The sequence below is a fragment of the Bombina bombina genome, chromosome 5 (genome assembly GCF_027579735.1).
Source record: "Bombina bombina isolate aBomBom1 chromosome 5, aBomBom1.pri, whole genome shotgun sequence".
NCBI lineage: Eukaryota > Metazoa > Chordata > Amphibia > Anura > Bombinatoridae > Bombina > Bombina bombina.
The window spans coordinates 179,245,850-179,258,313 of record NC_069503.1 but is presented as its reverse complement, the minus strand read 5'-3'; the positions used below and the strand labels follow the sequence as shown (position 1 = coordinate 179,258,313).

The 12,464-nt window shown below is 42.9% G+C and overlaps 1 long non-coding RNA gene across 1 annotated transcript in view; it reads left to right on the top strand.

The window, feature by feature from the left end:
- Positions 1 to 620: 620 nt before the first annotated feature.
- Positions 621 to 12,464, top strand: part of LOC128660149 (uncharacterized) — a 39,936-nt gene continuing 28,092 nt past the window's right edge. The window contains exon 1 of the long non-coding RNA XR_008402507.1: positions 621 to 1,397. This is a non-coding gene — a long non-coding RNA (uncharacterized LOC128660149). The remainder of the gene's footprint in view (positions 1,398 to 12,464) is intronic.

Below are 12,464 nucleotides of genomic sequence, written 5' to 3'. Positions count from 1 at the left end.
ACAGACCAATGTGACTGGGATTCCCCACTCTTACCAGATAGAGAAGCTCAATGGAGAGCATGGACAGAAGATCTGATCCATCTTGAAGATCTCAGTATTCCCAGACCCTATGTGCCAGTGTCACTATCGTCCACAGTAAGAAAGGAGGTATGTGTTTTTTCTGATGCTTCTACTGTAGCGATAGCAGCTGTTACATATCTCAGAGTCATAGACAGTAGCGGTCAATGTCATGTAGGCTTTATTATGGGCAAATCTAAACTAGCTCCAAGACCAGCCCATACAGTGCCACGTCTAGAATTATGTGCAGCTGTTTTGTCAGTTGAGCTAGCTGAACTTATTACTGAAGAAATGGACATTGAACTGTATGCAGTTAAATATTACACTGACAGCAAAATTGTGTTAGGTTATATTCACAATACTTGTAGGAGATTTAATGTATATGTCTCAAACAGAATAATTCGTATTAGAAAATCTACTAATCCAGATCAGTGGCATTATATTAGCACCAGTCAGAATCCAGCAGATCATGGTACTAGACCAATTCAGGCAGCTCACCTAAAACATACCAACTGGTTCTCAGGCCCAGATTTCTTACATCAGGCAGATACTAGTGATCAATCTGAAGCTAAAGTATTTGACCTCATCGAACCAGATTCTGACAGTGAGATCAGACCTGAAGTGACAGCTTTAAAAACTGGAATGTATGAATGCCAGCTAGACTCACATAGATTTCTCAGATTCTCAAAGTGGAAGTCCCTTGTGAGAGGTATAGCAACACTAATTCACATTGCCAAGTCATTTTCCAGCAGCACTCAAAAGGAGTCATGTTCAGGCTGGCATTGCTGCAAAGGGTTATGCCATTCCTTAGATTTCTTGCAAGCTGAAACAGTGACTATCAAATGTATCCAAACATGAAAATATAGAAAATGGAAAGAGAAACAAAACGTTCAAGAAGGAGATCTTGTATTGTTGAAAGACTCTCAAGTAAAGCGCTATAGATGGACAATGAGTCTTACTGTAAAAGCCATTCCTAGTGGTGATGGTAGAGGTCAAAATCATTAAACAAGGGACTGCTAAAGTATACCTGAGACCTGTGTCAGATTTGATTGTTCTTTTTCAAAGTAAAAAGTTATCTGGTTGAATTTAATAATAATTTATAGATCATGTAATAGTGGTATATGTTTATACCAGGCGGGGAGTATTCTGTCTATTATATGCTTATTATGTTCATGTTGATGACATCTGGTGGTTTCATGTTGCAATTACAGCTTGGTTCCTCTCAAGAATAAAACAGGAAGTGTTAATAAAGTTTGTTAATAAAAAGTTACTTTCAGTTTCTCAGCAGCCATCTTAGCTTCAAGAAGCATGGAAATCAGCTCTTAAACATACATATGCCTGTAAGTTATTTGTTTTTTGCTAAGAGTTCATTGTACATTTGAATTGCATTGCTATTTGCTGTAAGGATGTAAGCTCTCTGTGTTAGAAACATGTATTATTGTATGTATTGCAAGCACCACGTGTAACTACATATTGTAATTTCAACTTTTCTTATTGTATTGCAGTTTTACAAAAATAACTATTCAGAAGTAAAATCAGTTTGGAATAAACACAAAGCTATTTCTGTCTGGTTTGTTAACTAGCTGTCTAGTTATCAGTTAATGAGGACAGTACACTGGTGGTTGAATTAGTGCATGGAAAGTGTTAAAATACCAGCATTTGAAATACTCTAGGGTGTCTACTTTTCAAAAATATATGGTTTGATGGGGGTAAATTTAATTGGCCGACTTCAGAAATGTCCCAAATGATGACAGATGTGAAAATTCCAAGTTGAAAAACTGGAATGTGCCCCCTAAAAATAAATTAGCCCCCAGAGAACCCGACACAACTATACATGGGTACTTGGGTAGCATTACTGTACTCAGGAGATGCTACTGAAGACATATTGGGGTGTTATTTAGCAGTAACCCTTAACATTCTCAATAAATGTATTCTTAAATTGCTCATTTGTCAAAAAATCACAATTTTTTTTTCTTCAAACTTTGGCATAGATTGGTGGTAAAATGGTTGCATGAAAAAAGTCAAAATACCCCAAGTTTAATACCTTAGGTTGTCGTCTTTTAAAAATATATATTTATGTGAAGGGTTATTCAGGGATTCCTGACAGATATCGGTGTTGAAATGTAACTATCGCTAATTTTGAAAAAAAAAATGGTTTTGAAATAGCAAAATGCTTTTTGTACTTATTGCCCTATAACTTTAAAAAAAATCAAAGAACATGTAAACTTTGGGTATTTCTAAGCTCAGGACAAAATTTAGAAACTATTTAGCATGGGTGTTTTATGGTGGTTGTAGATGTGTAAGAGATTTTGAGGGTCAAAGTTAGAAAAAGTGTTTTTTTTTCATTTTTTTCCTCATATTTTATAAAAAAAATTTATATTAAATTATAAGATTTTATGAAAATAATGTTATCTTTAGAAAGTCCATTTAATGGACTTTGTGGGTGCAGTAAATGAGTAAGATAAAAATTACAGCTAAACACAAACACTGCAGAAATGCAAAAATAGCCTTGGTCCCAGATGGTCAGCAAAATGAAAAGTGGTCTGGTCACTAAGGGGTTAAATACCAACCAAAGTTATTGTATAAATAAGGTGTCCGTGTGAAGGCTCACAGGAGAGGAACAAGGTAACCACAACTAGGACATATGCAGCAAATTATTACTGTTTCCAATTCATACAGCTGGCAGCTTTACTGTAAATTTGGGTATTGGGACCCCACACCGAAATGCCCCAGAGGGCCTATACCTTATGCCATGGATGAAGTAGGGACTTGTCTCACTCACTTCCAAACATGACAGCTCACAAGGTATCTCCATTGGGCTCCTCAGCTTCTCAGCATCTCGGCGTGGCTCAGATTCTTCAGTTACCTTTACGTCACTATCATGTGACCTTCCCTCCAGTCAACAGCAAAACTGCACACCTGCTCCAATGACAAGCACAGCGATTGCGTCCAGATTTGCTGGAGAAGTTAATAGCTTAAGGAAGAGGTCAATATGTAACAATATCGGTATAAATTAAAAAACAAAGGTAAAAGCAAACCAAAGGGTTCAAGACAACCACAGGCGTAGCACTGTTGGGCTTACGCATTTCAGATAGAAATCTGTAGTCACAGCCTGCAGTGCTATGCCCCATACTCAGTTTAAAAATCTGATCTTAGAGCATGATAGGTTAAAACAAAAAGCCCGCCCTCATGTATTGAACCAATACTAAATTTTCAACATATTACAATATGTCATGAGACTGCTATAATACATCTTAGTAAGGAATATAGAGTTACTATACAACTGGTGATAGGAATAATAAGGGTTAATGATGGTCAGTTAAAACCAACTCTAAACATGATATGGGATGCAATAATTAACAATTAAAAAAACACCTTAAATACCTTAAGATCTGAAACAAATATTATACATGTTATTCTAAAACATCGATGTACTCTTCAAAGGACATTTGAGTGCTCTATACGCTAAATAATGTAGACCCATAATTCAATAGAGTAATCAATTTCTGGTGATCAAAATATAAAATATAATATCCTATATAGGTAGTCAATACATAGTTAGTTTGTCGTCTATCTACTATTGATTCAAATGTGAGTCACTAAATCTTTATAACCTAAACTGATCACAACATAATGCATCTTATGTAAAGAGATAGACAATACATGATCACTCATTGAGTGTTGGCCCCATAATGTTATTGTACACAGTATAATTAGTTGGTATACTTATCATAATTTTTTTTTTATAAAATACTATATGTAATACAAAAGATCCCTGTTGATCCATATAAGTATGAACAATTCACACGGCCCTAGCGTGAAGACAACATGGGAACAATGTAAACATTCAACTTAAGCTAATATATATATATATATATATATATATATAGTACCCTGTCAAAGTGGTTCATTATCAATGTATGATGTTACTCCCAATGGTTCATGATATCATACTTTGAGTTTAATCCCGCAGGTGTACGTGTACCCAGTGTAAATATCCAATAAGCTTCTCTTTTAGCTAGCAATTGATCTATATCTCCACCCCTCCTTGGTTTATGGATCTTTTCTATTCCACACCAAGAGAAACTTCTAAGACTGCCCTTATGGAAAACTCCAAAATGTTGTACCAAGGGAGTGGTTGACCGTTTCATATTGAAAGAAGAAAGATGCTCTCTGATTATTGTGTTAATGTCTCTAGAGGTGAGTCCTACATACTGTACTTTGCACTGAGCACACTCAATTAAGTATACAACATAGTTGGTTGTACAATTAATGCAGGCACCAATGTTATAACTCTTATTAGTCACCGTGCTCACACAGTTTTTTTTGTTTGTTTTTTTTTGAGTTTAATAAATTTTTATTGGTAGTAATAAAAGAAGTATACAAAAACCAAGGAGACGCAGCTCCAATCCGGCAAAATAAAGTTCACAAGAATGACAAGTGGGGGTCAGTGTCTCATGAATAGAAATAACATTTTAACACTTATAACACTTACAAAGTACTGTGAACAAATATGACCTGTCGAGTCTTGATTCATGGCTGACAAGTCTGAACTCAGGGGGGGAGGGGGTCTTAATGGCTGATCGTACAACAGGTTTTCTAGAGAGAAAGAGAGGAGGGTGGAGGGGAAAAGGTATGGTAGAAGGGGAGGGGGAAGTGGTATGGAAGAGGGTGTGGAGAGAGGGTTGAGGGCCATCTAGAGAAGAATATGCTTATGTGAGATAGGCTTCTGTCATAAGGGGGGGTATGTGCGTGGGGTTATGTATCTTGGGCAGTTGCGTTAGGCCTCCAGTCTGTATTTTGAGTCTCCTTCCAGTCAGCCCAAATCATTTCAAACAGGTCAGATTTATTTAATTTGTGAAAGATATCTCTTTCCATTGTATAAATGTATGCCATGTTATTACAGATCATCGCCCAGCTTGGGGCTCGTTCCTTCTTCCAGGAGCATGCAACAGAATACTTTATAGTCATGAATAAGTAAATGCAGAAATACACATGGTTTTTAGGTAGTGAGTGTAGATTTAAGTGAAGGAGGGCTGTGTCAGCTAGCCTGGGAAGCCCAATACCCATGCCCTGTAGAACCGAAAAGCCTTTTAACCATAGAGGCTGGATCACAGGACACTCCCACCATATATGTAGTGCATTACCCCTGAAACCACAGTTCCTCCAGCATTTGGGGGACACTTCCGGAAATATTTTCGCCAACCTAGTGGGTACGTAGTACCAATGAGTGAGGAGTTTGAAATAAGTTTCGTATAGTGTAGTGCAGTGTATGGCTTTCTGGGTCAGGGAAAAGGCTCGTTCCCACTCCTTCAGGGAAGCGTGTCTACCCGTCAGCGTCTCCCATCAGGAAAGATGGGAAGGGGTTTCCTGGTCTTGAGATCCCCCTAGCAACATATAGTGGACTGAGAGAGGCCTACACAACCTATCCCCCTTGTCCAGATGGACTCCCAGAGAGTCAAACCCCCAACTGCTTAAAAAACTCTTAATCCTCTGATATTCAAAAGATAGGTACGATGGGACCTGGGCCTCGGCCCCTATCTGCGTTAATTGTTTAAAAGAGTCTTGAGGGGATGTGGACCAGAGGTCCGCTATATTGTTGATTCCCAATTGGATCCACTTGTTGGGGTGAGAGTCCTGGAGGCCCGATAAGAGGCCTGCTATGGAAGCAACTGGAGAAGGATGCGGGGCCACATGGGGATGATGCCGTATTCTGTCCCAAAAGCTGAGGCATTCGCATACCACAGGATTGGTTAGGGCAAGCTCCCTACGACAATGTGGCGGGGTCCAAATTAGGTCCCTTAAGGCAATTTGGAAAGGCAGCGAAGCCTGTTCAATAGATTTCCATTTGGCATCCGGAGACTTCACCCCCCATTGAGACACATGGGTAAGCATTGCACCCTCGTAATACCGCATCACCGAGGGTGAAGCTATACCTCCCAAAGATTTGGGAAGTTGGAGTACTCTATGCGCGACTCTAGGGGGTTTATCTAACCAGATAAATTTGGTGAACCCACTTTGGAATTGAAGGAGCAAGTGCCTTGGTATCTTAATAGGCAGGCAGCGGAATAGGTACGTCAGCTTAGGAAGAAAGGACATTTTCAGCGCCGTGATCCTACCTAACCAGGAGACATGCTGAAGATTCCAGTCCTTCCGCAAAGAGTGGAGGGAAGTTAAGAGAGGGAGATAGTTGTCTTTTATTATTTGGGAAAAGCTACCAGAGATCCTGACACCCAAGTGTAGGACAGAGTGCTCAGTCCAGTCAAATTTATAAGACTCAGTAAGAGAAGCCAATTGTGCCTTCGTAAACCCCTGTGTATACACTTGTGTTTTAGATAAATTCAACTTATAGTAGGAGTGGGCCCCGAAGGTGGTGAGTATATCCAGTAGCCTAGGTATCGCTTGATCAGGGTGTGATAGGAATAAAGTTACATCATCAGCGAAGAGTGCAATTTTATGCACAGTACCCGACAAGGTGACTCCCTTTATTTGGGGATCAGTTCTGATCTGCTCAGCCAAGGGTTCTATGGAGAGGGCAAACAAGAGTGGCGAGAGGGGGCACCCCTGTCTGGTGCCATTTGTGATAGAAAAGAGAGGAGAGCGAAAAACCCAAACCGCACACAGAGGCGGTAGGAGTGGAGTATAGGGCTTGAATGGCCGTTACGAAATCAGGGGGAAAATGAAATCTCTTAAGGACTGCCCAGAGATAACACCACCTAACCCGATCGAACGCCTTCTCTGCGTCAAGAGAGATGACCGCCAGTGGCCTACGGTGACGCGAAGCAGAGGTGAGTATGTTGAGGAGGCGTCTCGTGTTATCTGGACCTTCTTGGAGGGGGACAAATCCCACCTGGTCCGAGTCGATAAGAGAAGGAAGTAACTTAGCCAGACGATTGGCGAGTATCTTTGAATAAAACTTGATGTCCGTATTTATCAAAGAGATGGGTCTGTAACTCGCGCAAAGCGATGGATCTTTGTCCGGTTTCAGGATGGTGACAATACTGGCTTCTAGGAATTCACCCTTAAAGTGGCCCTCCTCTCTAGCCAGATTATATAATTTCAGAAGCAACGGGGCAAGTTCCTGAGCATAAGTCTTGTAGAAATGCGCCGGGTAGCCGTCGGGACCCGGGGACTTAAAGGACTTTGCGTTCCTAACAACTCTCAAGACCTCTTGTAGAGAGAAGGGAGAGCTCAGAGCATCTCTTTGCTCAGAGGCGAGTATAGGGAGCGACATTGTCTTGAGGTAAGTTTCCAGAACTTCCTGAGGGGAAGATCTATGAGGCTCGGTAGTAGCTATGTTATAAAGCTTGGTATAGTAATCGGCAAACGCCTTACCTATCTGGGACGGGATCTGGAGGAGAGAACCTGCTGAACGTATGGAATGAATTCTAGAGGCCCCTAGTCTGTTCCTAATCTTGTTTGCCAATAGGGTATCAGCTTTGTTGCCTTTATAGTAAAATAAGTGCTTAAGCTTGGTGAGGTTAATTTGGGTTCTGCGTAATTCAATCCTAGAAATGTGATCTTTAATCTCGATAATTTGAGATGTGGTCTTCTGTGACTGTACTTCTGTTGCATGCCTCTAGTTGTCGCAACTTAATGTGGGCTTGCGAGAGGGTAAGACCTGCCTGTTTTCTGAGATGCGCTTGTTTAGTGATAAGGAGGGCTCTGATTGTAGCTTTAGCCGCGCCCCACAATGTGTCGTCCCTGACCGTGAGGTTGTCATTAGTTTGAATAAATTGGGCAATATCCTTACGTAGTTCCTCTCTAAAGGGTATGTCCTCTAAGATCTGGTGGGGCAATCTCCATTTTGGTCTAATGTGAGTAGTGTTTGAGGAGATTATATCGGCCTGTACTAGGTCGTGATCAGACCAGGCACACAAGGAGATTTTGGTGTTCTTAACTAAGTCTAGGGAGTCAGCTGTGGAGAAGATGTAGTCAAGCCTTGAGTATAGCTTATGGGGGTGCGAGAAGTGGCTGTAGTCGTGGTCCTTAGGATGTAGGGCTCTCCATATGTCATAAAGTCCCGAGGCCGACATCATTTGTCTAAAACTGTGTGATAGTTGTTTTGCTGGGGTGGGCGTTAAGTCAAGAGATTTAGATCTTCTGTCTAATAAGTGATCCCAGACCATGTTGAAGTCACCCGCTATGAGGACTCTCCCCTGTTGAACTTGGGAAAGAGCATGGAGAATGTGTTTGAGGTATCGTGGTTGCTTGGTATTCGGGAGATAGACGGATACTAGGGTATATGCGACGTGGTTTATTTTACAAATAAGGATAATAAATCTGGCCTGAGGGTCTCTGATGACTTGAATGGTTTCAAAGGCCAGACGCTTGTGTAACAGTATCGCTACACCCCTGGCTTTTTTCGTGAAAGAAGCGGTTTCGACATGGGTATAGGACTTAGAGATGAGCCTAAGAGGTTCCCTGTCGAGCCAGTGGGTCTCCTGAAGGAATACCACATCTGGATTGTGGTGTTTCAGCGTCTTAAGTAGTAGACTACGTTTATGGGGTGAATTAAGGCCTCTTACATTGTGTGTCATAAGCCTAATGGTGGACATAGCTATTAAAAGAGGTGCAGTGAAGAATCCCTTGCTGGAGACTTGGACTGTGTTGCGGATCAAGGGGAGGACAAAGTAAGGGGAAGGTTAAAGGGGGTAGGGAGGGGGTGGGAGGGGAAAGTAGAGCACTAGGAAAAGCGCTCTAAAGTGTGGTGGAAATAGTCCACCTCAAGGAGTCCTAGAGTGGACTTCTATGTGGGGGCGGAGCAGAAGAGGAAGTTAATCTAAGGTACACAAAGTTAGGGGCATCATATAAAGCAGCCCCGCTCTGCTATAATTAGTTGCTGTAATCTTAATTAACATTGAGTTTGTATAAAGTAATTTGCTAAATGGTAAAAGTACAAAAATCAACAGAATAATCTTAAACAGAACATAGTCAATAGGTGTTGCAAACATAAAACCACAGATCAAACAAACAGAGGGCCACCAAGTGGCTTATAAATAGAAGTAACATTCGCCCTACCCCATGACTGAGGAGGGCAAGTCCCAGGAGTTAAGAATCAGCTGTGGACTGGGGTAATTTTAACCTTTTGGCTCTTTGATCATTGACAGTCCACTCTGGGGCTGAGGCCCGCAACTTAGGGTAGGGAGGATCTCTTTGGGGAGGCGGTTCAGGTCTAAGGCCCCAGTTAGTGAGAAGTGCTAGACCCTGGTTCAGAGTTGTGGCCACAAAATTTTGATTATCTTTGGTGATGATAAGGCGAGTTGGGAATCCCCATCTATACTTGATGTTTTTCTTCCTCAAAGTTAGGGTGACAGATTGGTAATGGCGCCTCTGCTGTAATGTGTGAGCTGAGAGGTCAGGTAGGAGCTGAATATCTTGGAATCTCTCGCTCAGAGTTGGTTTCTTGAAGGCTGCCTGCATCAGCCTGTCCTTATACAGAAAACTATGGAAGCACACTATTACATCTCGTGGTTTATCTTGAGCCACATTTCTAGAGCGCAGTGCCCTGTGTGCCCGCTCCATAGTGGCTGTCAAACCCTCTGGGCTGCCAATTAAAGAGTGATACAGTTCTCTCAGGAAGTCTTGAAGGTCGGATGGCGCTACTGATTCTGGAATACCACGGAATCTGATGTTATTGCGCCTGGATCTGTCCTCTACCTCCGCAACCTTAAGTTCCAGTTGAGAGATTTGGTCAGCCAGACTCTCCGAATAGGCCAATAGATTAGATTGATCCACCACCACGTCATCTTGTTTCCTTTCTAGGGGATCTACCCTTTCTCCGATCTCCGAGATCTCTTTTTTAAGCTCTGCTGAACTGCGCTGAATTTCCTGCGTGATGAATTTAGTTTGTGAGGCCAGCAACTTCTTTAGGGACTTCTCGGTAATGTAGTGTTGTGATGCAGACGCGGATTGGACACTAGACTGGGACTCTTCATCTTGCGGGTCCGGATCACTCAACTCTCCTTGAGGTTCCATGTCTGGGGCCTTAGGTTGCTGTGTGAAGTGGTCATAGACTGTCTTTTTAGATTTTGAAGCAGGCTTAAGAGGCTTCCTACCCAAGTGCGGCATACTGTTGCAATAGTATAGAGACAAGGCACTCTGGACCCAGAAGCTCAGATATGTTTGCAAGGGGTTGTACTTATTCTGCTGATAAAAAATAGGGTTAAAGAGTCATAACACATACAAATGTTAAAACATCACTCTAAAGAATGCAGAGCGGGGCTGAGTACCGTGAGAATAGTTACACTAACATATACAGCAATGATAGAAAAGGCCCAATGAATGGACCAACAGCTGGTGGTTATAGTGGCCCCTAGGAGCCCTCACGCACCTCGGGGAAGGAGGGATACGACCAGTAGGAAGGGGAAAAGGAAAGTGGAAGTGACCAGCCCAGACAAGCTGGGCCGGAAAGGGGGAGGCGCGAGGGGGCCCAAAGCAACCAGTCCCGTTCAACAAGACTCACAGGTGGACCTCAACAAATGTATTGCAGGAGAGATAGGGAGAAGTATAAACTAGTATTTGTAGTAACCCTAGATATGACAGGTCCTGGAAATGGTTAGGGCAAGATGGTGGAAGTACCCAAATTAACTACAGATGTGGTCTCAGAATGATGGGGGGGGGGGACACCTATGGAACCTAAGGGAGAAGGGGGGTATCAGAGTTATTCTAGGTCCAATAGGGGATAGCAAAGGTGCAGATTAGAGGGCCCCCTACTGGTGAGCTCTTTAGGGAAGTATATAAGAACTAGTACTATGTGGCAGTATAGCTTGTGGGCGTGGGCCCCACATTTATATGGTAAGGTGTGCCAAAACAGGCGTTATCTGTGCCTAATAAGTGGTGGGTTAGGATACAGAGACTTACTTCACCTCACACATCTAGGATATTTTTTTTTCTCTTTTTTTTTTTTTTTTTTGTAGTACTATCCCACAGTAAAGGGTGGGTCGCTCAAAATATAGGGGAAAGTTTGTATGGGAGAATAAAGGTCCCCTTCAGGGGTGCCTGCTCAACTTAAAGAATACGAGTGGGGTGTAGCGGCTTAAGTAATCAACTATGTGGCCCCCAGGTGGGTGTGGGAGAAGCTGAGTGTGTGGCGGGCCCTGGGATTGGTTGAGTCTGTAGGCACTGTCTAAAGTGGGTCGTGAGGTGTCTGAGGTGGAGTGATAAGCAAAATTGTGCACCACTTAATAATGCTATAAAACAGTGTTCAGTTTACACACAAGAAGCACAAGTAACACATATTGTACATAAGCATTTAACCATGGCACTCCACTCTGGACCTAGATCACAGAGATACATGCGCTGACACAGCAGCGATAAGATCACTCTTCCTCAAAATTAATACAGGGCAGTCCCAGCTTTATGGCAATGTCCTTAGATGTTTATTTCTTTTATTGTTTATTATTTTTTGTGTTTTTTTTTGTTTGTTTTGTCGTTTCTTTTTTTCCTTTTATATATTCATGAAGGTATATTTGCAGTTAAGTTAGGACTAACTGAGGTGGGTAATCAGGGAGGTGTATTGACTTGGGCCCAGACCTAGCCTCCTGTTTATGGCTTAGAGTATAGCTGGCGATGTAGGCCTTCCCTGACTAGGCTGGGTAATAATGATATGGGTGAACGCAGACCTTACCTCCCTGATATCCTGATGAGGTTCCAGTAAGAGTCCTCCCTTAATGAGTGAGGTAAAAGTGTAAAGGGGTAGGAACCCGGTTGGAACTCCTATATCTATGCAGCTCTCCAGGGTCTGTCAATGACTCTGCTGCAATATGTGGGACAGTCTCTCCCTCAAGTGGCACCAAATCCCCTTAAACAAACAATTACCCTCAGATTTTAATCAGGCAACTCCGGTTCTAATTACCTGTACCAGGTAGTTCCTGCACCGGGATGGAAGAGAAGGGTAGCTGCAACTGATTAGGGCTGTAAGTGTTGCTCCGATAGCCTCTCAGTCCGGTGATTAAGGCGCAGGTTGTTGCCTCGGAAGCTGAAGAGGGCCGAGGAGGGTGTCAGAGGCTACCGCAGAGCGCGGGACCCCAGAACTGAAGGCGTGAGTGCAGTTGGGTGGAGGAAGGAAGGCGGGCCCCAAAATGGCGTTGGTTGGCGCCTCTTCTGACCGGTCAATGAAGGATGCAGGTTGTGGCCGCTATGTGAGTAGGTAAGAGCTCCCAGCCCCCGGGGTATACCACAGCCTCCTTATATCTGCAGTATGTACGGGTCTCCCCGCACTCCGGGATATCTGCACCGGCTCTCTTGATCTCAGGGTGACGTGCTTCACACCCGCGTGGGGTGCAAGTGAGCTGCCGCGGGTTCAGTCACCAGTAGTCAGGCAGATGTGTACTACGGAGTGGATCCCCAGCCCTCCGGAGTGTGGCAGGCAACACTACAAGTGATTAGAGGACGTTATCTGGAAC